Genomic DNA, 26,842 nt, shown 5'->3' on the forward strand with positions numbered 1-26,842 from the left:
AGGAATGGGCTCTCCTTTTCCGCGCTGGAGTTATGACCCGTGGTCATAGTAAAATAACTTCGCGGAAGCCTCCATTCGAATCCTGAAGGATGCTATCCTTGGGAGGCAGAGAGTGTACAACGCAGTGGCCCTTGTGGACATGGTCACAACTGTGTGGGAGCAGTACCTTGAGGGCGGCTGTTGAAACATGCCAACAATCGTGTAGCTGCCCACTTGCTCCTGTACGACAAGCTGCGCGAAAGAATTCCCCCTGAAGCTGACGACGCCATCAAACAACTCGACGAGCACACCTTCCAAGTGCCCAGTGCAAAGCGGCAGAACATCGCCTACCATGTGTGGAAGGACGTGGGCCTTTGCACGTGTCGAGTTGGTCAGTCAGGGGGATTTTGTAAGCACCAAGCGTTGGTCCTTGAGAGATTTGGAGGAACCTTCCCAAATGCACCCCCGCTCACACCAGAAGATCGGCTGGAGCTGAGAAGACTGGCACTAGGAGACCGATGCCCTGAGCCAGAGTACTTTGTAAACTTCAGAGACCTAGAGCAGCCATCCACCAGTCGGCCCAAAAATCAAGAAGGCCCACCAGACTGTCTACAGGCAGCCACAACAAGCGAAGCACACAGCATGGTGCACCCAGACTCTAACCTTCAGCAAGAAAATGAGGTTTGGATTTTTCAATCACTACACTTCTAGGATATACAATTGGAGTAAAACACACCAGCTGAATGATGGAACTGCTGATATATGACGCAGACAGTACTCAAGAATGCATGCCAAAATAAACTTAGATAACTTAGATGCACTTTACACGGCTTCACAGCTTTAAATCTAAGAACAGAAAAACGTAAATATATAACTTTAAATTGACTATACCAAAAATGCCTATGAACCATAGTTTCCATCAATAGCAAGCTAAGATCGGGCAAAGGCAATGCTTGAAATATGTCAATATCCTTTCCAAGGCACAAGTCATAGGAAATATTCTTTAACAAAGGACGCAAAATGGAATTAAAAGATTGTTAAAATTATTAGCAATACTCCAAGCTGAGAATTGCGGGAGGAAGTCGTTATCACTTCTAGCACCCTTCTTTCTACCATGAAGATTGTTGATAAGTGAGCAAATTGTTTTTTTCTTTTTTGCCAGAAATACACTTTTTTGCAGTGAAAGATCAAAATTTTTGCTTTTACCAACTATGACAAACAATGTTGTTTTTGAATCAACCAAGCAAAACAAAGCTTTCTGTTGTGTGTGTTTCATCCAAATGTGTATCATAGCAGATGAAAGGTATCATTACCACTGTTTTTTAACATGATACCTTCCATTTCAACCAAAATTTGCTGTTAAACTTTGCTGCAATCACAAAGCTCAACCCTTATTCGTTTGAACTCTCCTCGGTCATGGGACGTTCTTGGGACTAGTGCGTCTGACATGCAAGTGTTTGTCAGACGTGGACAAGCCAATGAACGTTCAGTTGTGCAAATATCTGTTGCATGCATGAGGCCTAAAGGGGTTAGGACACGCCAAGTAAATTATGAGATTACTATACTGCTAGCACCAATTGTATGTTCCTATATTTTTGCTAAATATGCTTGAAAATGGCACAATAGTTTTATGGATAAATCGATTTTTATGTGTTGGTGGGTCCCGGTGACTTTGTTCACCTCCTAAAGAGTGGCATCTCCTTGCACACAATCACAGACTTGGCTCCCTTGGCGTCTCGTGCTTCAGTTCCCTCGTTTACTTTCCGAGTTAAGAGCACGCGGTTTCGAGACGATAAGCCCACGACATCGCGCGCTTCACCGGAGTTTTTGACACTGATTGCAGCAGCAATGAAAGTGACTGTTATCAAGAGATCTTCGAAGCTGCTAATGTTGATTTCGACCTGCTGGCAATAAGCTGCAGCGACGACGAGGTCATCAAGGACAAACTGGCCGTTGTCCGTGAAGATCTTGCATGACGCATGCAGGGGGAAAGATCAAAGGGAAAGAGGGTGAGTGCGAGAGTGTGCGATCATACTGTGGCAAGGAGAGCTTTAGTGAGCATGGGGGCATCTAGAATGGCCGAGCATGCAACTAAAGATGATCACATGGTTTATGGGTGCCATGGCGCGTCTAAATAGACCCTTTCCAGAATTCAGTCTGGCCACTTTGATCACTATCATCATCATCTGAAAACGGTATATGTGCTACTACTACAATAGAGATCAGTGATGTGCTATACTAATGGCGGCCTTCTGTTTACTGATGAAGGAAGTTGAAGATGCTCCTGAGCAGATGATTCGAGGCCTATACGTTCTAGGTGTTAGCGCAACGTGAAGCAGGAATTGGAAGCAAGTGCTGCGTAAGCGTTCATTTCTAACTCAGTCCCAGTCAATCTATTAGTAGCACTCAATCGGCTTCAAAGCCTCTTAATGTATAGGACTCTATCAAGGCGTCTATGTGGGTTGGCGCTTTGTTCCGACTGGCTGCATTTGTTTCGCCATCGACACTAAAAGAGATTGAAAAATAATTGTAGTGAAGTGAACATCTCGTTTACCGTTGACCTTTAAGTGACGGGGCCCTATTAAATACTGCAGACCACAGGCTCATTGCCGCCATTAGTATAGTAAAAGATAAACTGCCATTTGAGTCACCAGATGGCACTGAATTCCGGAAAGGGTCTATTGGACAGTGCTGTCTGGTCGCCAGACGAAAATTATCAACATTCATAAGTTCATGATTGCAAAAACTAGAGTTCCAAAAATTACAAATCTTCATGTGTATACATGTGGCCTATGATAATTACATTTCAAGAATAATCCACCCATTCATTATTCTGTTTTAACCCCCTTAAAGGAATACTTAATCGAAAGTCAAAATATCCTTCTCACATTCAGAAATAAGTTATGGCAAACTCTGTCTGCTAATGACGATTGCACGCTTGCATTTTTAATGGATGGTTATATTTTTCCTTCCAAAAACCTGTTCGAGTAAGCGCTTGAAGATCAGCCACTTAAAAAGATACTTCAACGAAATTTGAAATATACCTGTCGTGTTCAGAAATAGGCTGAATATGATCCACAATATCTGTAAATGACAATCGCACGTTTGTATTTTGAGCCTGATGGCTGTATTTTTTGTTATAAACGGCCCACTCTGGCAAGTGCTCGGAGAGCAGCCAGCGGAGAGCATGTGACATTCGACGTATTCGTGACGTAGAGTGTCTCGGGATGAGCAAAACTGCGGTGAGGCTGGCGTCGAGAAGATGTCCGAGCCGTTCCAGCCACCGAAGTGGCCGAAGCACGCCAGCGATTGGGCCACCCACCGCAACTTAACCCCAAAGCTGCTTTTGTATAAATTTCGAGTAATGGGTTAACCTTCTATAATCTTGTAGAGGGACAATAGCCATGTCTGGGACACACAAAAAAGTGTCTCCGGGAGAGGGGAGTTCCTCCTTTCCTCCCCTCTCTCGTGGTGGCTGGAAATGAGACAGTCAGCGTCACTACCTGTCAAGGTTCCTAGATGGGCATTGCAAACGAGGAGTTACCGACATTCACGAGGTGCCATTTGCTAATCGTTTAATTCGTTTAAAAATTCCTTTTCTTGTCTTTTTCAACAAGAGATTGGTATGTCTGATGTGATACTGCTCCCTTGAACACAAATAGACCAAAAAATAAGCGCCGAAATTTTGTTGTAGTATCCCTACAAGAGCGCAATGCATTATGAGAGACGTGACATTCACTGGCCCAGCACGGGCAAAGCTGCTTGGGGGCTAACGTGGTTATGAGCTCAGCCATTTGGTGTCGTCAACGTGTTACAACCTGGCTGCTTTAGTTGCACCTCGCCACTCCCCGCAGGAGTTGAATAGGCCAAGAGAGAAGGGAAATGTGGTTCAACAGGGCTCGCGTGCACGCAGCTTGCCACCGTACTTCTACGGAGCAGTGCTGCTTTTAAGTTCAGAGTGATGTAACGACTTTCGGTTTGTTCCTAAATAATGTTATAATGTCTTTTCAAGCAAAATAAAGGTTAACGAAAAAATAGTCAGAGTGCAGGCGAGCTGGTGTAAGTTGAACATGATTGTAAACCTGAGACTGGGGTAGGAAGAGAACACAACAGAAGGTAGTAAAAGAGGAGGCAACGTCTCAAACTCAGCTGCGAAGTTTATTTCGAACACGCTTTATATACCCCATCTCCAACGTCGTCTCTACAAAGGAAAAAAAAAACATGACAAGAGGAGAATGACACTTCGGTAAACCTTCTCTTATCTCCCTTGACCTTGGCTGTGGGACACTCACACAAAGGGACACATTCTAGCATAACCACCGCTACCCGGCGAACGTAGGTGAAAACACTACTGAACACAAAGAAGGGTTTGACCTTCAAAGGTGCGTTCCCTCTAACAAATCACTCAGTCCAAAGAAACAATACTATACACTGCTACCAGCCGGAACTGGGGCCATCTCCAAAAATGAGAACGACATTGCCCTCCTACCACGAACCACAAATGGATAACACAGCGACTTTCTCGAACAAGTTTTTAGCATAACCACCGCTACCCGGCGAACTTGTTCGAGAAAGTCGCTGTGTTATCTATTTGTGGTTCGTGGTAGGAGGGCAATGTCGTTCTCATTTTTGGAGATGGCCCTAGTTCCGGCTGGTAGCAGTGTATAGTATTGTTTCTTTGGACTGAGTGATTTGTTAGAGGGAAGGCACCTTTGAAGGTCAAACCCTTTCTTTGTGTTCAGTAGTGTTTTCACCTGCGTTCGCCGGGTAGCGGTGGTTAGGCTAGAATGTGACCCTTTGTGTGAGTGTCCCACAGCCAAGGTCAAGGGAGATAAGAGAAGGTTTACCGAAGTGTCATTGTCCTCTTGTCATGTTTTTGTTTTGTTTTTTTTCTTTGTAGAGACGACGTTGGAGATGGGGTATATAAAGCGTGTTCGAAATAAACTTTGCAGCTGAGTTTGAGACGTTGCCTCCTCTTTTACTACCTTCTGTTGTGTTCTCTTCCTGCCCCAGTCTCAGGTTTACAATTATGTTCAAAATAAAGGTGTCTCCGTGGTGTGGCCAGAATGTGGTTGACATTTAGACAGCAAAATAGGCACTAGAATTTTGTTGCAATATTCTTTTAACGTATGAAAAACTGCTGCAAGGTACTAACAATCCTAAAGATTCATAAAAGTTGCTTCATATTGACAGAAACTACCTTATGTCATGACAGTTGCAACAGAACCGATTTAACATATGAACTAGTAAGCGTTTAGCTGCATGCGGGAATACCTTCATACATAAGGTTCCATCATAGATGCAACTGAACAGAGTTTTAGCACGTCATTTCAATTTTCTCCTCGGGCCTTTGCACATGCACAGTATTGCAATCAAGTATCCTTATCGGAGTGAAAAAGGAATCTGTTGGAACTCCTCTACATAAATTGCTTTTTCATTATTCCCATCTCATCGGTATGCTTCATTAATCTGCATATTTCTGATACTTCTTCTTTAGAAGCCATTAAAAAAGAATGAAAATCGTTTGTGATAACTTAGTTCTATAACTATCACAAAATGACATTCCATTTCCAGGAATATCTGAAGCTCCTTCATCAGATCTATGAAGAGATGTTAAGCCATCGCACCCTGGCTCTGGAGTGTCCTAGCTACACAGCACAGCAGCGGCACATACTGACGCACATGAAGAAGCAGTGCAACGAGGGAAAGGTAAAGGTTGCACTTGTTGCAACCAATATGGCATGTACGAGAGCCAAAAGATGTGGAGCTCGTATCAAAGTACAGCCAACAGCTATCGCTCGGCACAGGCAGGGCATCACAAGAAGGCCGAAACGAGTGCCTGCAGGCCGTCCACCCAAAGGGCCCAGTGCCACAAAGGTCAAGCAGCTGGAAGCACAGCATCCACCTAAGTATCGAGAGCGAGGGGGCACACGCAAAATCTCATGAAACAGGACACTAATGCAAGGGGTGACTAATGCCACTGGTGACATTTTCGTGGATATCCTACAGTGTGCGGATTGCTTCAACCTGTGACAGCCTTTTTATCTTTATGCTGGGACTTACTCCGCTTGAACGTTTTTTGTCATACCTCTTTATTTTTATTATTACCAAGCACGTAAAAGCCTGCACTCAAACTTTGTAAGCATGCTAGGAGTGTACAATCTGCTCATGTCCCAAGTGTTGTGTGTGGACCTCCATATTCAGTTACCAAGCACGCAACTGCCTGCACTCGAGCTTTGTAGGCGTGCTAGGAGTGTGCAATCTGATTGTGTCCTGTGTGCGGGCCTTTCTCTTTTGTTACCAAGCATGTAAATGCCTCCGCTTGAACTTTGTAAGCGTGCTAGAAGCGTGCGATCTGCTCGTGTCCCGAGTGTTGTTTGTGGGCCTCTATCTTTTTTGTTACCAAGCATGTAAATGCCTGCACTCGAGCTTTAATTGTAAGCGTGCAAGGAGTGCGCATTCTACTTGTGTCCCGTGTGTTTTGTGCAGGCCTCTATGTTCTGTTACTAAGCATGTAAATGCCTGCACTCGAATTTTGTAGGCGTGCTAGGGGTGTGCAATCTGCTCGTGTCCCGAGTGTTGTGTGACAGCCTCTATCTTGTTACCAAGCACGTAAATGACTGCACTTTCTCGTAGGTATGCTGGGAGTGTGCAATTTGCTCCAAGACCCAGAGCACAAGGACATTGTTGTAAATCTGCTGTTAAAGAAATACAGAATTTAGTAGTTGCTTTTTCTGTTATCGTCATATATTCATCAATACTTAAACAGGAAATGCAATGAAAATCCAGTTTCAGTGCAGGGGAACAGTGGTCGAGCGTGTTAATGCAGTTGTACGCCTCAAGCATGGCAGCAACGGAAGTTTTGGCTGAGTGCACCAAGTGGCAACCCTTGCCAGTAGCCACATTTACGTAAATGCAACTTAGTCACATTGAATCTAGTTGTCGCAATCAACGCAGTCATGTAAGCGGCATAATGTGCTAGGGAAGTGCATTACATTCAAGTCTAAAGACAGATGTGGATTGAGACGGCAAATTCGCATCCATTCAGATCATGTAAATAAAGGTCTCATCGCATTTCGAAACAGGGAGGACTATCGGAAGGCACTCGCCGCGGAAGCGAGTGAACTGAGAACATGGCGGCTGCCAACCTTGGCGGCAGAGAGTAGTCCTGTGTGGTCGCCCGCAGTTTTCTTTCGACAAGAAACGCTGGCTTTTTATAGCCATTATAATTGTGAGCGGAATATAGCTGAGCAGCTTGCTGAGGACAGCACTCATGATTGATTGATTGATTATTAGGTGTCTAATGGCGCAAAATGCAACATAGGCCATGCTGCGCCAAAGAAATAATTAAAAGACTCTCTAGTAAAAGGAACGAATTATTATGCAGAGGATCTATAACTGGTGCAGGTAGCCAGTATTTTTAAGAGAATCCAAAAAATGACCAAAGGAACTGAAGGTTCATCTCCCAGTAACTTGTACGACGTTCTTGATCAAAGAATTTGCAGTGCCATAGAATATGCAGTATAGTTAGCAATTCACCGCAATGCTCACAGACTGGGGTGTCCTCACCACAAAGAAGATGTCGATGGGTGACACGTGATTGTCCAATTCTCAAACGACACATTAAAACTTCATGGTGACGGTCTCTATGGTGCCAACTCTCCCATACCTCCAAACGTGGTTTGATGACATGTAGCTTATTATTTATTTCTTTGTCCCAGTCTTGCTGCCAGGCATAATAAATTGCTTTTTTGGGAACTGGTTTAAAATCTTATTGAGGCAGCTGAACGGGTGTTTCCAGAGCATCCTTAACAGAGGCTGCTAGCCTATCCGCCTTCTCATTACCTGAAATTCCCACATGGCTTGGTACCCAGCACAGCTTGATACTGTATCCCATTTGAAAAGCCAGGTTTAACTCTACCCGTACTTGTCGCACGAGCCAACAGGACTGCCAGTGCGACCACATCTCTAGGAATCGGGGTGCGACACCTGTCTCATAGGAGTGCACATGTGCGTCAGAAGAGCTTGGAGCTCTGCTCAACCTCGTCTTGTGTGCACTAAGGAGGCTGCGAGCTTAGCGTCCCTCCAGTGCGCTGCTGGACGATCGACGTGAGCCACCACTTGTATGTAGCGAGCAACGCCGGGGCTGCAGTGGCTCGGCAACTTGCTGAACCTGCGGGAGTTACGTGAGGAAAGGCGACACGACCTGCGAATGGGTGCACAAGGGCGGAGGGGTCCCGCAAAGCTTGCTTTATGAAAGAGTGAAACATAGTCTTCAAGTGCATGCCTGGCTGGGGAACTACCTGCGCAATGGGAATGGAATTCTGCTCTCCGAGTGTAATAACGTGACTTGCGCACTGAACGTGACCCTATTCACTACTATTATCAGGCGCTGTGTCTAAAGATACGTCCGACGTACCTAGGATGCAAAATCTAAAGATACGTCAGACGTACCCAGGACGCGGAGTCTGTGTCGGGTGTCCTAGCGTGGGCAGTCGGACTGCGGCCGGACGCTCCCGCTGGTGTATTTGCAGCAGTCCGAAAGCGTTCCACGCTTGCGTCTTAACGACCTTGCATAAGTGGCTGGCAGCCGCTTGGCCTGGCCGCCGTGTGATACACGGGCGTGTGCCTGTCGTGTGTAAAAACGCGTGGAGTGTCAAGAAAATCAAACATTGTGTCTAACAAACTACTGATTTCAAATTCCCCGACTTTTCCAAGTTTTTCCCTGACTATTTTGATCAAATTCCTTAAGTTTTTGAGTCGAAGGATGAAATTTCGGCAATGTCATTCAGCATAGCCGTGCCGACGAGCAACCGCCATGCCGCTTTAACTAGTCGTCTTCCCTTATTTAGCCCACTTTTTGAATGATTCCCTGACTTTCCCAGATGATCCGAAATTCCCTGGGAGTTTAAGGTTTTCCAGGTTGGCAGACACCTTTTGAAAGTTTGGCACGCGTTTGTGGGGTTTAGTGATTGGGAAGCTGCTCGAAAAACACATAACCATAAGAGAAGCTGGTACAGTACTGCTTACACGACTGTGGCCCCTTCACAGAAGGCACCCGGCAGGCGGCCGGGAGCCACCGTCCGCCCGGAGTGACCGTCGTCGGTCTTTTTAACGTCGCTACGGATCACGTGGTAACGTGGTCCGTAGTTAGCTCAGCACGGAGCAGTTCGGAGATTTCAACACTTCTCTCGGTGCCTCAAACGCGAATCTTGACCGTCGAGCTAAGAAAATTGCCCGGGCACATCCGCCGTACCGTTAGAACTCCGCGTTCTGGTTACGTCCGACATACCTTCAGACTCCGCGTTCCGGATGGGTTCGACGTATCCTTAGACACAGCGATTATCGAGGAGCTCTCGTGGTTAACGATTGCGGATATCTTAATTAAACTCGAACGACCGAGCGATGTCCGAAGCAGCACCGGTCGGTAGTGATCCGAGCCCGTACGAGAAGCACGGGACCGAATCTGGCTTACCCTGAATTAAATAAAAAAGAAAAGCCTCATTCCCTCGTACTTCACGTTATTCCTACGCGGGAGAGCACACAAAACCCTGAAAAGACAAATTCCGCACACGAAATCCAAACACTCCGATCAACGCCCACAACGCTTCCGACACGCACTGGGCGCTGCCATCTTATCGTTGACGCCAGAGATTTGGTCTGGTTACGTCATAGATTTGGCCTGGTCACGTGTCTAGTGGTCAAAATTGTACATGGCGGCGGCCAATTGGGGGTCACTTTCAGCTGCCAGTTTATCACTCTAAGGCCCTATACCTCATTGATAATACCACAGAATGAGTGGCTCCTACTTCTGTGGGGTTGCTGCCTGCGCTGGAGCCTCTCGGCCTTGGGGTCCGGTCGTGGTTGGCGATGTTTGGCAAGGTTAGGCGCAGCGATGTCCCCAGAGCACTCGCAAACAATCCCGCCCGCCAGGACGTGCGCACTCAGATCGCCTCTGTTGCAGAGTTTCCCGGCAGCGCGACGCGGAGCTCAAAGCGCATCAGTTTTGATGTTACTTGCGTCTTGTAACTTCGTGCACAGCATTGAGGACAGCGGCACAATCTCTAAGCTTGTTAAAAGCATCGAAAAGGCCTCCGCGTTTGAAGAAGCGGAAAACATGGTCATGTGGTGCAGCTTGTGCCGGAAACGCAGCATAACTTTGAGATCTGACACAGCGTGGCACCCCTTTCGCGTAGGACTTGATGCCCATCCATGTAAACATTGACGTGTCTGCTTCATTAGAAGGACGAGTGGAGACAATGCGCTTAAGTCGGATTATGAAAACACGGCTAGTGAGTACACTGGCTAAGCACTCATGTGCTTAGTAGTGATGGAAAACTATCGATAAATCGACTATCGACACTATCGATAGTTTTGGAAAAACTATCGATAGTGTCGCAAAACTATCGATAGTTTTTCGATAGTCGACTATCGATAGTCGACCATCGATAGCTTTTCGATAGTTGACTATCGATAGTTTTTCGATAGTCGACTATCGATAGTACTATCGATAGTTTTCCGATAGTAGGCTATCGATAGTACTATCGATAGTTTTTAGATAGTCGACTATCGATAGTTTTTTTTACTTTTGATAGTCAGATTTTTGGCGGCTATGGAGACTATCGATAGTACTATTGATAGTTTTGCACCACCACTAGAGCGAACACAGTTGCCACACCGCCACTCGCCTGACCTTCCTCCTCTTTTCACCCAAACTCCCGTCTTCGTCATCACTGAAAGCTGAACCAAAGTTGGGATGGTAAGTTCTTGGGCTAGTTGGTGTCCGATTTGAAAAAAAAAAAAAAGCAAGAAAAAGAAAAAAAGGGAGCGACGCAAACTGCTAGTGTCGGAAAACTATCGATAGTAAACTGTCGACAGTACTATCGATAGGTTTACGATTGTTGACTATCAATAGTTTTCCAATAGTCGATGAACGATATTTTTCCGATGGTCGACTATCGATAGTACTATCGATAGTCGAATATCGATAGTTTTTCAATAGTCGACTATCGATAGTACTATCGATAGTTTTTCGATAGTCGACTATCGATAGTACTATCGATAGTTTTTTTACTTTCGATAGTCAGATTTCTGGCGACTATCGATACTATCGATAGTACTATCGATAGTTTTGCACCATTAGTGCTTAGCCAGTGTACTCACTGGCACAAGCTGCACCACATGACCATGTTTTCGTCCGGAACGATGTTCATACGTGTAACTCTGATACATGTGTTGCTGGGCCTTTCGATGTCCCCACATGCGAGGAGTGCTCAAGTATCGCCGCTGACTGCAGCGCTATCCCGGGCCCTAGTGAGACGCTTTGGTACTATCGGATCGCGTGGTTCGGCGCGTCTGGCTGCTTTTTGCTACGCGTTTCGCTGCCATCTTCGTCGTTTCACGAGTTATTTACGTAGGAGGAATGGAGAAAAAGAAACGCAAACCTGGCACACGATACTGTTGCGTGGTTGGCTGTAGCAACAACCTCAGGGAACGGATTAGCAATTCTCTGCACTTCTACCGTTTCCCTGGCAAAGCGTACGAGACCCAACGACGGCAAGCTTGGATCACGGCAGTGCGCCGACAGAAGTAAGTACAGGGTGTCACAAAAGAAAATTTACGCGGTCTTTTTCGCCGCAAAAACGAACTAGGCATCGCCGAACGCTCATTCTTCGCCCAAAGGTAGAGCTAGAGGTCACAACCAGATGCCAAAGTTTCATCTCGATCCGTTAACTTAATCAAAAGTTATAAGTGGTTTTCTGAAAATTTCAATGGGAAAATGGAGCTCATTTTGGCCCGTTTTCGGTTTCTGGCGCCATAGAGCCCCATGTGTTTGAAAACTCCGTCGGCCGCCATTTTCCCATTGAAATTTTCAGGAAATCACTTATAACTTTTGATTAAGTTATCGGATCGGGCTGAAACTTTGGCATCTGGTTGTGACCACTAGCTCTACCTTTGGGCGGAGAATGAGCGTTCGGCGATTCCTAGTTCATTTTTGCGGTAAAAAAGACCGTGTAAATTTTCTTTTGTGACACCCTGTACTTTATTAGTAGTGCATGGATTTCGCTTAAAGGGGTGTCCAAACAGGACACTACAAAACGCACGACTCCGACAAATCGTGCAAATTGATTTGTCGAAGTCGTGCGTTTTGTTGTGTCCTGTTTGGACACCCCTTAATGCGCCGATAATGAAATGGGAGGACGGAATTACCGTTTTTTTTTTTCGGACTATTTATGTTTAAAAGTTAAAATTTCACCCGGTGCGGACTATCTAAAGGTGGACCGTTCCCTGTGGGAAGACGCGAAGGATATATTAATAGTGATTTGTGTATGATACAAGCTTGTTTGTGAGCTAATACAGCAGGCATTTCTTAAGGTGTGCTGTGTATGATAATTTGCACGTTCGGATTAGGCACTAAGTGCGGAATATGCGGCGCGTGCGGACTATCTGAGCAAAAACTTTTATTTTTGACCCCAAATTCTCTTTTGCGAACCACAGTCTGGAAAATACGGTAGTATGACGGTCAGCATAAAAAATGTGGATATGCCAAGTGTGGTAAAGCACTGTGCCAATGCCGGCATCACGAGAGTTTGCGATTTACGTGCTCGTATCGTAGCATTTATACAGTGACGCTACGCTACTCTGGTAAACACATTTCACCTAAGATATTTAAAAATGTGATGTCGACTTGGAAGCTAATAAAAGGTCGGCCTGATTTTCGGCTGGTGAGGCCAGAGCTCGGTCTCAGGTTATTTTATTTTCCAGCGAGGATGACTCCAAGTGGTTGCCGTCCCCGGCGACGAGAATTTGTAGTGCCCATTTTGTGGACAACTGTAAAAACAACGCTGAGGCACACCCCTCCTACATCCCCACCATCTTCCCGCCTGTCTACAAGAAAAAGGCGCCCAATGTAGAGAGGGCAAAGAGGTAATAGTAATGTGGTCTAGCATATAGTGCAAGATGTGACATGTTCAACCTTTCAGGATGCTGAAACGATCCAGCCGCTGCCAATCCATGCCACCTCCAGTGGGGACGCCTCCTGACCCTCACACGGTTTCTGAGCCAGAGGCGACAACAGAGGCCGAGAATTCCAACTGGGATTCCTTTGCGACACTCGTCCACACGGCAGCCCAAGCTATGCCTACGAAGTGCACGTCTACAATGGTAATTAACAACAATTTATGGGGGGTGGGAGGCACCCTGTAACTGCAAGTAATATCATTTAAAGGCCCCACTTCTAGGACTGTAAATGCAAGTTCTGCCTCAAAATAGAGTATAATGCTCTGGACCTTTGTTTCTTACTTTTCAGTGCCTACCATCGTGAGTGCAGAGTATTCATAGATTTGTTTGTGGCACAGGATGTTGAGTGCTAATTTAATTTCCGTGTTACTGTTTCTTAGGCGACGCAGACTGATGACGAGGCGCTGGATGGTGGGCCGCTTTGGCTCCTGCTGTCTGCTACAGATGGACACAACGGATCAACGCAGGTCACTCACACAGAGCAGGTGGGTGAGGTAATTTTAACAGAGGAATAATACATTTAACTTTAATATTCTCTATAGGAGGATGTCATAACTCAGTTTCTATCCTATGCAGCTGTGTTTAATGGGAATATTTTATTCTAATTTTCCTTCCAACCATTAGGTCCCAAGCACGGCCTCAAGCACGGCCTCAAGCACGGCCCCAAGCACGGCCCCCAGCACGGCCCCAAGCACGGCCCCAACCACGGCCCCAAGCACGGCCCCAAGCACAGAAAGAGATTGGCGACGGCGGTGCGGTTTCCTTGAGTTCCAGTCTCTCAGAGATTCAGAGCAGGCACTGGAGGACCTATGTGGTGTCACAATGACCGTTCTCAGCCTCCTACTGTGTCTGACACCCGCAACCAGGTACAGAAGTAGTGACATTCCGGCCGAGGACAAACTCGTTCTCTTCTTAATGAAACTTAAGTTGGGGATCAGTTACACCGCACCGGCCGCTCTCTTTTCCGTCCACAAGACCACAGCTTCTCGGATCTTTAGGACCCTACTGGACACTCTTAGTGTGACGATGGGTATTTGTGCCAGCCCGTGAAATTATCAAGGAGTCGCTACCACCAGCCTTTAAAACGCACTACCCAGATTGCACATTCATTATTGTGCAATGTACAGAAATTAGAACTGAATCTCCATCTGACCCTGAGCAACAGCACTACCTGTACTCCAGCTACAAAAGTGGTTACACCATCAAATTGCTGATTGGCATAATTCCGAACGGCATGATTTCATTTATATCTAAGATCTATGGGGGCCGACAAAGTGACTGCCACATAACTGTTAACTCTGGATTTCTGTCCCTGGTTCAGCCTGGTGATGTTGTTTTAAGTGACAAGGGCTTTCCAAGCATCCGAACTACCGTGGCTAAAAAGGGTGCTGTCCTCGTAATGCCACCATTCTCAAGTGCTGGTCAGCAGTTTTCTCAGGAGGACATGGACAATACTTACCACATCGCACAAGTTCGCATTCATGCAGAAAGGGTAATACAGAGGCTCAAAACTTCTCACATTCTGAAGCACAGAGTTCCAGTCACGCTTATCCGAAAGATGAACCAGGTCGTTTAAGTTTGCTCAGCTCTTGTCAACATGCAGGCACCCATTATAAAAAAGTAAGATGTCTCCTTCCAAGACAGAATGAGCATGTTGGTAAAGTACACATAGCCCAGGAAGGAAGGAAAATAAAGGACGGACACAGTACAACTTCCCAACTAGATACAGTATTTATTTGCACCGAAGCTTGTATAGTAACAGACAAACTTCAGTGGAAATAAACATTGTCTCTAGTTGGAAGTTGTACCGTGTCTGTCCTTTATTGTTCCCCATTCCTAAGCTACATTTCTCCTTTTCCATGCAAAAATTATGACATTTGGCTTCATTTCCTTTAAAGGGAAGCTACGGAGCTTCTTGGAAAAAATGAGTTAGAAGTAAATTCTAGTGTATTTTTACCCCGTGAACCAGAATACCCAAACAATTTGCTGCGTAAGTATTTTTAAACGCGAGAAAAACGCGAAAGACAGTCGCTGTCCGTGACGTCATCGACGGCTCTTTTGGCTGCCCAAGGCTAGGGAGGCGAGGCTTCAGTCCTATTTTGAAATTGCTCGTATGGCTCTCCGGCGCGTCGCATTGAAATACAATTTTGATATCTGTTAATCTAAAGGCCAAATGAACGCAATTCAAGCGTTTTTTCTCAGATGTAGAAGTGCCCTATCTTCCCTTTAAAGGGATACTACAACGAAATTTTGGCGCTCATTTTTTGGTCTATATGTGTTCAAAGGAGCAGCACCACATCGAACATACCAATATCTTGTTAAAAAGTCACGAAAGGGAATTTTAAAACGAATTAAACGATTAGCAAAGAGCACCTGGTGGATGTCGCTAACGCCTCGCTTGTAATGCCCATCTAGGAACCTTGACAGCTAGTGACGGAGGTTGTCTCGCCTCCGGCCACAACGAGAGAAGAGGGGCAGGAGGAACTCCCCTCTTCCCGAGAAGTCGCTATTGTCCCCCTACAAGATTACAGAAGATTAACCCGTCACTCAAAACTCGTACAAAAGCAGCCGCATCGGTGGCTGGAACGACTAGGCCATCCTCTCGACGTCAGCCTCGCCGTAGCTTTGCTCGTCTTGAGACGACCTACGTCACGATTGCGTTGGATGTCACGTGGTCTCCGCTGGGCCTTCTCCGAGCGGGCCGTTTATAACGAAAAATACAGCCACCAGGCTCAAAATACGAACCTGTGATTGTCATTTGCGGATATTATGGATCATATTCAACCTATTTTTGAACACGACGGGAATATTTCAAATTTCGTTGAAGTGTCCCTTGAAGCAAGCAGGATGCAGGAAATTTTCTCAAAACATGCGTTAACCTCTCATGGACAACCATTTAAGTCGTTTACAGTAGGCTCCACAGATCATAATTTAGGTGGAAACGTCTTGCAGTCTGTTTTTATTTGAAGTAAAAGTAGCCAGGTTGCCTCGAAGAGACCGATCTCACCAACCAGTTTGGCTACGCTGCTGCGGTGCGTAATGGGGACTTTAGTTTTTCTGCATTTGAGACAACCTCGCCTAAGCTCTGCATGTGCAGAGCACGAGATAGTATGAGCGATATCGTGCACTGCTGGTTGCCTCCTGAGAACTAAAGTTATGGCAGGATCACCCATATGCCAAACATTTGGTGAAATCAGTCTATTTGACAGAAGCTAATTGCAGTGAAAGTACCATGTGAGGGATCGTCAGACATTGTGTACTTGCTTTCACCTCAGGAACCGTAGTAAAAAAAAAGTTATCCATACATAGCATAACTAATTTCATCATTTATGTGGCAGTTTATGGACTTTTATGGCCATACAAGGTGTATTTTGTTTTACAGTGTATGATGGCACACAGCTTTCAAATGTAAGAACATTTTTTTCTTTTAGTCTCAACCAAATTTTGTAAGAAAAAAGGCTGGAGGTACACCTAAGCACTTCTTATGAGTTGTGAATGCGAAAGAATGCATGTCATTATTTCGCTTCCTAATTTAGTCTGCAAAATACTTGCGTCGACGGCGGAGCGCATGTTTAGGTGCCGTTTGGCGCGGCTTCGAAGCTGATGATGTCGGCTCGCTCCATGGGACAGTTAATGTTTTCACTTTAAAACTTCATGAAGTGTATGAATTATATGCAAAACACTTTTTTTTTAGAATCCGAGTAAAAAATAATATTCACTTGCTCAGTGGTGATCTAGTTAGTGGGGGTGTTGCCCCATTCGAGTACTGAAATTGGTTTGTAACCTTGTGCCCAAATCACTCATCTGTACCTGGTTTCGTGTTCAAGATATGTTTGGCACTTGCAACTAACCACCGCCTCCTAAAGGTAGACACACCTTGCACTGACTAAACGCTCAATACGAATTTGCTTGCAATTTAAACGAACATCGCTATGTGTAGTGCTTAGATTTTTTGTTTTATAAAGTGTAACCAGTCTGATCAAGCTCCTTTTTTTACGTCATATAATGTGCCAATGTTAAAACCACCACTATTTTTTCCTGGTGAAGGTTACGACGGCTAGTCATGCATGGATGACAAATCGAATATGAATGGTGAAGAGAAAAAAAAAAACACTCCAGTCTGGAACCCAGTGAGTTTAACGTAAATTCTGAACGCAGTGGAGGTCACTGTCACCAGAAATGTAGACTGAAAGCAGTTTTGTGTACAAAAAAACTTTATTTGTAAAAGCAATACAGTGGTCCGAAATACCTTTTCCAGAACATAAAAATTAGACTAGTACATGTAGCATGTCAATTTTCCTTTTGACATGTTTTCTGCTGTTACACTTTCATCTGTGCAATAAATGTGACATGTTCTGTTTCATAAACATTGAAAACCTCATTTGCAAATAATTGGGAAAAAATAGGTGAAGTAAAAATGTTGTAGTTTTGGGATGGTCTCTGCAAGAAATCCATCCTCTCTTTTCACCAGGATGGACTCTGAGCCTTTTGGGCTATAGACATGAAATACTGCCTTCTGCAGGTTCAGCACATACAGCTGAACCTGCACTTGGGTGTAGTACGGGTGAGGTGACTGAAGTGACAGATCACCTTCTCTGTATGCAAGGTAGGGAACATTGCACTGACTTTCGGCACGATCCAGAATGGGGCAGTCCTGGCAGGTTTCTGGGCATTTAATTTCTACCAGCACCGTCTCACTGTCTACCATCATGAGACCGTCTGGGCTGCAGCAGAGCCAGGGCTGCTGGGGCATCACAACGAGACCTGTCTGATATTGCACACAGTGAATACCTTATCGCACTATCGACCCAGGATAATGAATATCAGAAAAAACATCTACCTGGAAAATTGGCGTGCCTAGCTTCTCCCGCAGCTCTTCTCTTGCGGTGCCTTCCTTCTGGATACCTGCACGCATATTACAGAAAGAAAGGCAACAAAATGCAAAATCATGCCTGCATAGGTTACTTCAAAGGTAACATGCCGTTACAGTGTACTACCTTGCTTAACAAGATCAACCAGAACAATAGCAATGTCAGAAAAGTTACACAGAAAACTTTGCTTCTAGAGACCAGAAATTGTTATGTTCCATTCGTGCTGCCATTTTTGTCGATGCAGGCACCACCGACAGCAGCAGGGCTGGGCAGGTATTCAGGATGAGCTTTTTAAAGGTTTTTGCAGATCGCAGTGCAGGAACGACAGAAATGCATAAGCATGAAACACCAAGAACACCGATGCCAATGTTGCCGCAAAATGCAAGAACCATTGTAACCGCAGTCCCCCTTGCATCATTCGCATGCTACCAGCACGAGCTCATGTAAAGAAAAATTAGCCTTGGCGATAAAAGCATTACCTGAGGCTATATGCTCGTACCGAGAACCTCCAGATTTTGTGCACTATTAATATAACAAAAAAGGTGGGCAGAAACATAGATGAGATCGCTGGGAGCGAGGGTTTCGGACAATGGTCTATGCATTTGTTGCCACCTGGTCATGTCATGCGTGGCTGGGGCCGAGACGGGAATATATGTGCATATTACCGTACTGCACAGCTTTGTTTGAGAAGCGTTTTGGCCGGCCCATGCTTCTGGCTAAGGCTTTCATGATCGCCTCCTCTGGTGCGGATGGGGTTGGCCGTGGTGCTACTTATGCGCATGCGGCGCTCTTCATGACACCTGGCCCGGTTTTCTCGAAGCGATGGTAAACCCATTTTGGTAAACCACGGTGCCTAGGAAGGAAAAAGTACCTAGGTACTGTAATAAACGGCTGGATATAGAACAACAATAATTATTTTTGATTGGGCAATAAGATGCGCCATCTATCGGTGAAACAAGCCAGTCATTTTGTTTATCCTCTTTTTCCGCTGGTTGTTATCGATCTAGTATGGTATTTTAAGTCAAAATATAGTAGTAATGTTGTACTTGAAGACCAATTTATTTGCTTCCGATGGTACGAAGAAGTTTTAGCTACTATGCCATAGTTTGTCGACGAATATTCGAAAATCTAAAAACATTTCCTTCAATATGTTTTGCCATAAACAACGCATAACTTTCCCATGTTCCTTCCAGTCTGGCAACGCCGGTGCTGTAGTCTCGTTTTTGTTCCTTGCAACGCACATTTCTAAGATTCCTGCTGATGTCAACTGTTTGCCCTCTCTTCCATTTGCCCAACCGATCCACCGGTGACGAGAAGCTAAGCTTCTCGTCACCGTTGATTCGCTGGCCACCGGAGATATGTAGAAACCTCGAGGCTGTCGGCATACTGTCGGCGCACTGCGAAAAAAAAAAAAAAACAGTACAATGTCCCAGGTGTTCACCCGGAACGAAGACTTTATCAAAGATAACCTCCTTTCTCCGCAAAGTAATCGCTGCTCACGAGTTGGCGTGCGTAGAATAGCAAATTAAACGTGTTAGTATAAATATATACCAACACTCGTTCGCTAAATATTTTTTTACTCACCATAAAAACACTTGCAAGGCTTATGTACCGTCATATGTCTTGGATCCCGGACTGCTGAAGACTGATGCGTTCGCGGAATGCTGCCGTCGGTTAGTTTAGTAGTCCCTCTGAACTACCGCTTTGCTTGACGTGCTAATAGGTTGATGGTGCGTCATTAATATAACAGCCGGATCGAAATGAATGTTTAGCAGAACCAAGCAGAACTATTAGCCCTCATTAAGCGATGTCGCGGCCATTTTGCTTCTAGGTACTGCTCCTCCCTCGGCGCCCCTGCTCTCCAAGTCACGTGACCTAGAATTCCCCCTTCTAGGGACAATAGTTAACTTTAAACCACGGTTCACGTTCGAGAAAACGGGCCCTGGAGGTGTTAATCAGGCAGGAAGCAAACAGCCAAGCAGAGACCATCACATTCAAGCTTTCTTAATGCACTGTAAATAATGTCATTTGCAGCAAACATGCATCATGAATTTTCCAAATTGCAACTTTAATAGCAGATATTTTCAGCCAGAAATTTTGCATTTGATGGCGAATGGACCGATTGCTATACACTCCGTGCGACGCGACTGCCGCGCCGCCACGCGGCCGGTACCGAAGGTAGGCAGCGAGAACCCCAGAGAAAACGAAACCGAAACCACGCCGCGTACGTTGGTACGCATTGAAGTCGGAGTGGTGCGGTTGCGCTGGGTTCACAGCATGAAGTGCTGCCTTTGCTGCGTCATTAAGTGCTTCAATAGTTATGCGTCGTATCTCGTGGAGACAAAGTTTCACAGTTTTTCACCTCGCCGATGTTTTGTGGGACAGCGACAACGATGGAGCCGTGCCGTACGACGTGAGAAATTTGGTCTCCCGATCATGTCTGCCACTGTGTCGGTACGGCTGACATATTCTACACTGCCGCTTTGCGCTCTGCGTTTGTTTTCGTACCAGTAACGCCTACATGTGTCAGCGCCGATGGGACGAACCCACACTCGCAGGTATGCAGTGCCAATTTCGTTGGAGGAATGCCCTCCAAAGAAGTTTCGTCCCCATCGTACGTGTCGATGATATTTCCGGACAAGTATGGCACGCAATCTGTACTTCATGAAAAAGATTCGAAAGGTAAAAAAAAGTGACATATATAAATCTAAAGAAAACAACAATGAAACTCGGAATCACTGGAGAATCGACGTTTGAGTATGGAAGTTTATGTGGTGTGCTTTCTTTCTTGACCAGCTTCCTTTTGGATGTGGAAACGATGACACTCCGAGTTCTTGTAGACAACATTTTTTTCTTCTCGGCTTTAGAGCCACCTATCGCAAAGTGGTTCGAACTGGAAGTACCGTCCACTGGTCCCGTCCTACCTGTAAAGTGTGCACCTCCTACGATGAGTGGTATTATCTGACAGCCTTTGACGGTCAAAGCCAGTTCCCATTTAGTTACGCCGCCCAAACTAAATGTCCACCTGGTTTCGCTATGCCAACTCTTTTTGTTATAATAAGTGTTGTGCCAAGTGACGGTCATGCCAAAGTACCTGTGCGCCGAAAATCAGCACCTCGCACAACAGGTTATTACACAACAGCTGACCGCAAAAGCCCTTGGCGGCCAAACCATGTGTTGGCCGACAACTTTGTTTTCTCGGCTTTGGAACCACCTTTCGTAAAGTTGTTTCAATTGGAAGTACAGTCCACTAGTCCCTTCCTACCTCTAAAGTCTCCACCTCCCCCGACCAGTAGTATTCTCTTGACAGCCCTTTCATGGTCGAAACCGGTTCCCATTGAGTTACGCCGCCCAAACCAAATTTTCACCTGGTTTCCCTATGCCACCTTTTTTTTGTATAATAAGTGCTGTGTCATGTTACTGTCAAGTCCAAGCACCTGTGTGCCCAAATCTGCACTTTGCACAGCCCGCTATAACACAACATTTTGGGTCCAATATTGGATATCCCGTACAGCTTTATTTCTTTATTCGTTAGAAACATAACTGTCACACCTGCTGTCTTAAAGAAACTTGGCTCTCTTCGTGCACAAACTTAGTGAACCTCTCACTCGCCTCCAAATATCATCGTTCCAGCAGTCTTAGGTTTACAGCGACGAGCGAAATAAATTTCCCACTCAGAGCAATTAAGGTGGCGGCCGTCTCGTTTTTCGGAAAATTACTCCAACTCCTTTTTCGGCCGCAACTAGAGAAATTACCCCTAATGACGACTCAAACTCAATATATAAGAAGTGGAGAACAGCTAAATGCCCTTCTGCCCCAGCACTCATGCAACGTCACCCTCAACTTATCGGCTCAAAAAGCAAAAGTTTCGTCCGTGCGCGCTTCCGCCGCCACAGCTTGGCATGCGAAAAGGCGCCGCAGGCTGCTGAACGCGCCTCACAGTCGAACGCCAGCTCCTCCGCTAGCGGCGCTGCGCGCGTTTTTCGAAGCGCCAACTATAGTTCCCGCACGGAGTGTATATTACCCACGCATTAAGCGGAATGCAGGAATTGGTGTTTCATGCACCACACGCGCACGCCTTCCCCGTATAAAAGATTCAAAGTAAATAACCAAAATAAAGCATTGACGAACGAGCGTGCAAGATGCCATTTCTTTTAGGCTTTTGCTTTAGAAAAGTTACTACTGCTGACGCCAGCACGTGCGGGGCGTGGAACACCAATCCCTGCATTCTCTTTGATGCTTGGGTAATATAGCAATAGTTCTATTGTGCCATAAGCCAGAGGCACCAGTATATTTGAATGATCAATATATCATCCTTCGTTCCTATTGGCATAATCCATGAAACTTTAGTTGCCACAAAAGTCATTCACAGCATGGCATGCATCACAGTGAAACTCTGAAGGCTCCGTTTGCAGGCATGTAGTCGGCAGGCAAGAGGAAGAAAGCTTTGAACATATTCATGCCACATAAATACTTTGCATGCAATGGTGAGACTAAATGTTGAAGAGCAATAGAGTACAATCAGAAACACTGCAATGAATCAACTTCCAAATGGGGTTGAAGAACCCATTGTAGTAAAGATTAGATTTGGCTGTAACATGCTTGAAAGGCAGATAGTCGACAACATGCCGTGGGTTCTGAGATTGGCCTTCGGTGTCCAGGGCCATATGCTCCACGTCGCACAAAAGCAGGACATGTGCGACGTACTGCTCTTGGAGCCTGTCACTAAGTGCAGCTAAAAAGTCAAACGCTTTCAGAGAGATCCTCAGGCCCACAAAGGAAGCTGCCATGTGGTGGAACACCTGGCGAGGTTCCTTCATGGCTGCAAGGAGCCCCGCAAGCCTTGCTTTGTCCACAGCCCGGGAGACCTGGGTAACCATGGAGTTGAGGACATCTCTGCATATGGTGTCATCAACACCCCTGGCAGAAAGTTCTAGAATTTCGACAAGGGGGCCTTCCACCTCTGGGAAATGCTTTAAAATAATTGAAGGTGAAGCAGGCTGAACATCTGGACATGTGCTTCTTGGACCTAAAGCAAAAATAAAGGCTTCATATTGGCATCAAGCTGAACATCACAGAATGGTGCCCTAAAATGGGTGCTGCATTTAATTGTATCAACAAATGAAATGATATTCCACGTGAATAATGCACGGCCTAGGCAATTGTGAACCAATTGTAGAGAATTGACCTAGGCTGATCTGTTACCACATACCAAATTTACTACCTACTCCAGGGGTGGAACTCATGAAATGTACCTGGGAGCAGCCACGGGAGCAGCTGAAACAGCTGTTTTGGAGCAGGTTGGGAGCAGCTAAATCTACGTTCTGGAGCAGGCTAGGAGCAGCTCAGATCAGTTTTCATTGCACTTCAGCTTGCGTCTTAGACAAGCACGGGAGCAATTTCAATCGTACTTAGCAGAACAGATGAACATGAATGGTTAGGGACCTAGGTAGATGGGATAACAGTGTAACAGATGCGAAAACTTGAAACTTTGTGAGCCTCAATGAGAATCAAAAAGCCAGTACCCTGTTTCTCAAGATAGCGTCCTTGATATTTTCCGAGCGGCTTTCAGCTGCTCAAAATGCAAACCAGCACTGCTTATCGCACAACCCACACGTGCTCGACATAGTAATTATATGTGCGAACCCCGTGACGTGCGCAAGCAATGGACGTGCAGTTGCACGGAGGAACAGGGCAACGAATTTCGCGTTTATCCTATTGTGCAACTCGATTACGAAGCAGCAGACTACGATTAACGAAGTTATCGTATTTGAAGCGATAAGCAGGAGCAAGGTTAAAGTACACCGAGCAGATCTATCACTCGCAAACGAGCTGCTGGCCGGCAAGGTTTCGGATCGGGCCGCGTTTCAGTTCAATCAAATCACGATTTATCTTGCGAGAATGCGGTTCCAACTTCTAACGATGAAGTACTAAAAGGAATATCTTGCTCATTTGTTTTCAACTGGCTGACGTCCGAATCCCGGGCCGCAGAGCCTCAGGCAATTTGACGCTTAACGACTCGACCTCACCTCAGCCGACTTGCTTAACCGCTTATGGTTGAAGAATAACAATCCAGTCGCAGGTGGTGTGGCGCTTAGAATCCGAGTTTTTTGGCGCGCTTCCGACTCGGGATACACAGGGAGAATAAACAGAACAAAGGATTGCAAGGCCAACCAGGCTGAACGCGCTCATTGTTGCCAATCGAGTCAATAAAACCGAAACCAAGACAAAATAAAAAGTTTCTTGGCGCACGTTTTGCGATCTGGCGCATAATGGCGCGAGGTACTGGCTGTGGCGCAGTTTCTGCAACATGGCGCAGGATGGCGCAGACATATGCGTCTGGCGCAAAATGGCGCAGCCGTTCCACCCCTGTACTCATGCTCAAACCTCACTGGAGATAACTATTTCTCACGGGACGAGAGGCTGCCTCCTTAAAATTTAGATGTAATGCACCACCGAGTAAGCTACTGAGTGAAGTACGAGAAAAATAACCTGGGAACAAATCCAAGAGGGGTTTGTTCGTGCCATACACTGGTTTGTGGTTTGGTCTGCCCCACTGTTGAGGCCGGTTGGTGCATGAGAAGTCTTCGGGAGTATTAATAAAAAAAAACATACTGCAGCGCAGTGCTTGCACCGGCCCTCGACACCAGCCCGGCAGGTGCAGGTGGCAGCCGAAATAGCCCGCGGGGACGTTGAAAGCTAGAGGAGAACAACGGAAGGTCCTTGTAGCTTCATTTAGCAACCAGTCTTAGCACGGAAATGTCATCCGCAACGTGTAAACACTACGATAGCCGAACTAGAGCTCAAGCAGGGACCGTACTGTCCGCAGCACGTTTTTTGCACTCGAGGCTCACCTATTAGCTGACAAAAAGAAAAATGGACCCCTGTGACTACAAATCGCCCTCGTAACGAGTAGAAAATAAAATGTTACGCTTACGCAAAATGTAAACAAACACCGCTCACCTGCAAAGTGATGTTGTAAACGACGTTCTGTCGCACTTGGGAGACACATTTGGGCTTCACTTCGTTGGTAGAGCCGTCGACTATCTCTTCAACGGAGAACACGTGCTGCCGTAGCTTTTCACCCTTCTTTTGATTTGACCCCCGAAAAAATTCGCCTAGATTTTCTATTTTTTCAAAACCGCACCGCAACCGATACAGAATAACTGCCCACTACTCCTCTGTTTACCGATGCTGACTGACGCGACTAACGCGATCCATTTTAGTTTTTTCCTCCATAGACGGCGCCACCGTCGCACTTTCGGAGCGCCATCTAGTTGGGCGCTTCGTTTCTACTGCCCGTGGACCTGCGCCTACCGTGTTCAACGTCTTCGGTGGAACACGGGCGCCTGGATTCGTTTCCCGCCTTCTCCCTGCTGCCGAATGTAATTACGCCGGGCGCGAACATTTTCGCACCGTCAACTTCGGACACTTCAACGTGGCTTGTCTGGCAACACCGCAGCACTGTGACGCACTCGGGACTATTTAAACAGCTGTCTTCGCTACGCCACTTGGGGCACGACACCGGGTCCGGAACGATATTCGTACGTGTACCTCTGATACAGGTAGGCTTACATTCACATACATGTTTAAAAAATAATGACCTGTTCTTGATCACGGTGTCGTGCCCGACCCATTTGCGTTTTTTGTGCCATAGGCTTCGTACCTATGTCTGTTCCTTGTACATGTGCCTCCGGCTTCTCGTTAGCGGGGATATTGAATGCAATCCGGGTCCAATGACTAAGGAACAGGCGGAACAGTCGGCTTCCGTTTTCGCTATTGCCCAGCAGCTGCAAATAGGGCAAAGGAACGTAATCGAAGAATTAAAGACATTTAAAAAAGATCTGCAAAGTACAAATAAATCGGTTACCGAGCTGTCCTCTAGAGTTACAGTTATTGAAACGCAAGCGTCCGCTAGCGCTTTAACACTAAAAGATTTGCGTGGAGAGATTGTGACATCTGGGACAGTGTTATCTGGGGTGGCGGGGCGTCTTTCTGTTCTTGAGGCTCGTTGCGAAAATGCCGAAAATAGACAAAAGCGTAACAACTTGATTATTCATGGCTTACCTGATACAGATAATGAAACGTGGGCGATCACCGGACAAGTGGTCCTAAAAATGTGTTCAGAGAAGCTTGGCCTTAGTTTAGATCAAAGCTGGATTGAACGTGCCCACAAATTGGGTCGTTTTGGTCCGAACAAAAGCCTCCCAGTAATAGTAAAAATGCTGTCTACTAAGCACAAGGATTTGACTCTTAACGATGGCCGCAAGTTAAAAGGTACGGCATACTCTGTAAATGATGATTTTTCCCCAGCAGTGCGTGAAGCGCGACGAGTTTTGCTCACCTTTGCGAAAGTTCAAAGTGAAAGATTTAAGCTTCGTTATAATAAACTTTCCATTGGTAATAACGCTTTCGTTTATGATCCTGTGGGCAAAACTGTTGTGCCTGAGATTGAATAACTATGCGTAGCACCTTCACGTATCTCTGAAAATCCCATTTCTGTTTTATTTACTAACATAAGAAGCCTCATGCACAAGCGTGATGAATTACAAAGTTTTATTGATTCCACCAGTGCTGATATGATTGTTATCACGGAAACATGGCTACATGATTCTATTGATGACAGAGAACTTTTTGACTGCGTTCCATTTTTTAACATTTATCATTGCGATAGGATTGGTCGGCGTGGAGGAGGCGTCTTGATAGGAATCAGAAAGACCATCGCATCTGCTTTATTTAAAATAGCCACTAACCTCGAATTGCTTTTTATATGTATAAATACCAAAGAGTCGCACCATCTTGTCGGAGTGTGCTACCGCCCGCCGAATTGCGATGCCTCTTTCGTTGATGCGCTGCATGATGCGCTTGCCGGGCTCGTTGCCAATTATCCCAATGCATCCATCACACTTTTCGGTGACTTTAATTTTCCTACCATTGACTGGACTAATCCTCCTCTGCTACAAAGATCAGAA

General features: G+C 45.8%; 1 pseudogene; it reads left to right on the top strand.

Annotated features, from left to right (window-relative positions):
* The first annotated feature begins 5,535 nt into the window (after positions 1–5,535).
* On the top strand, positions 5,536–14,623 carry LOC115315858 (annotated as a pseudogene).
* The last annotated feature ends 12,219 nt before the right edge of the window (positions 14,624–26,842 follow it).

The sequence above is a fragment of the Ixodes scapularis genome, unplaced genomic scaffold (genome assembly GCF_016920785.2).
Source record: "Ixodes scapularis isolate PalLabHiFi unplaced genomic scaffold, ASM1692078v2 PGA_scaffold2__306_contigs__length_199485367, whole genome shotgun sequence".
In the NCBI taxonomy this organism is placed as follows: domain Eukaryota; kingdom Metazoa; phylum Arthropoda; class Arachnida; order Ixodida; family Ixodidae; genus Ixodes; species Ixodes scapularis.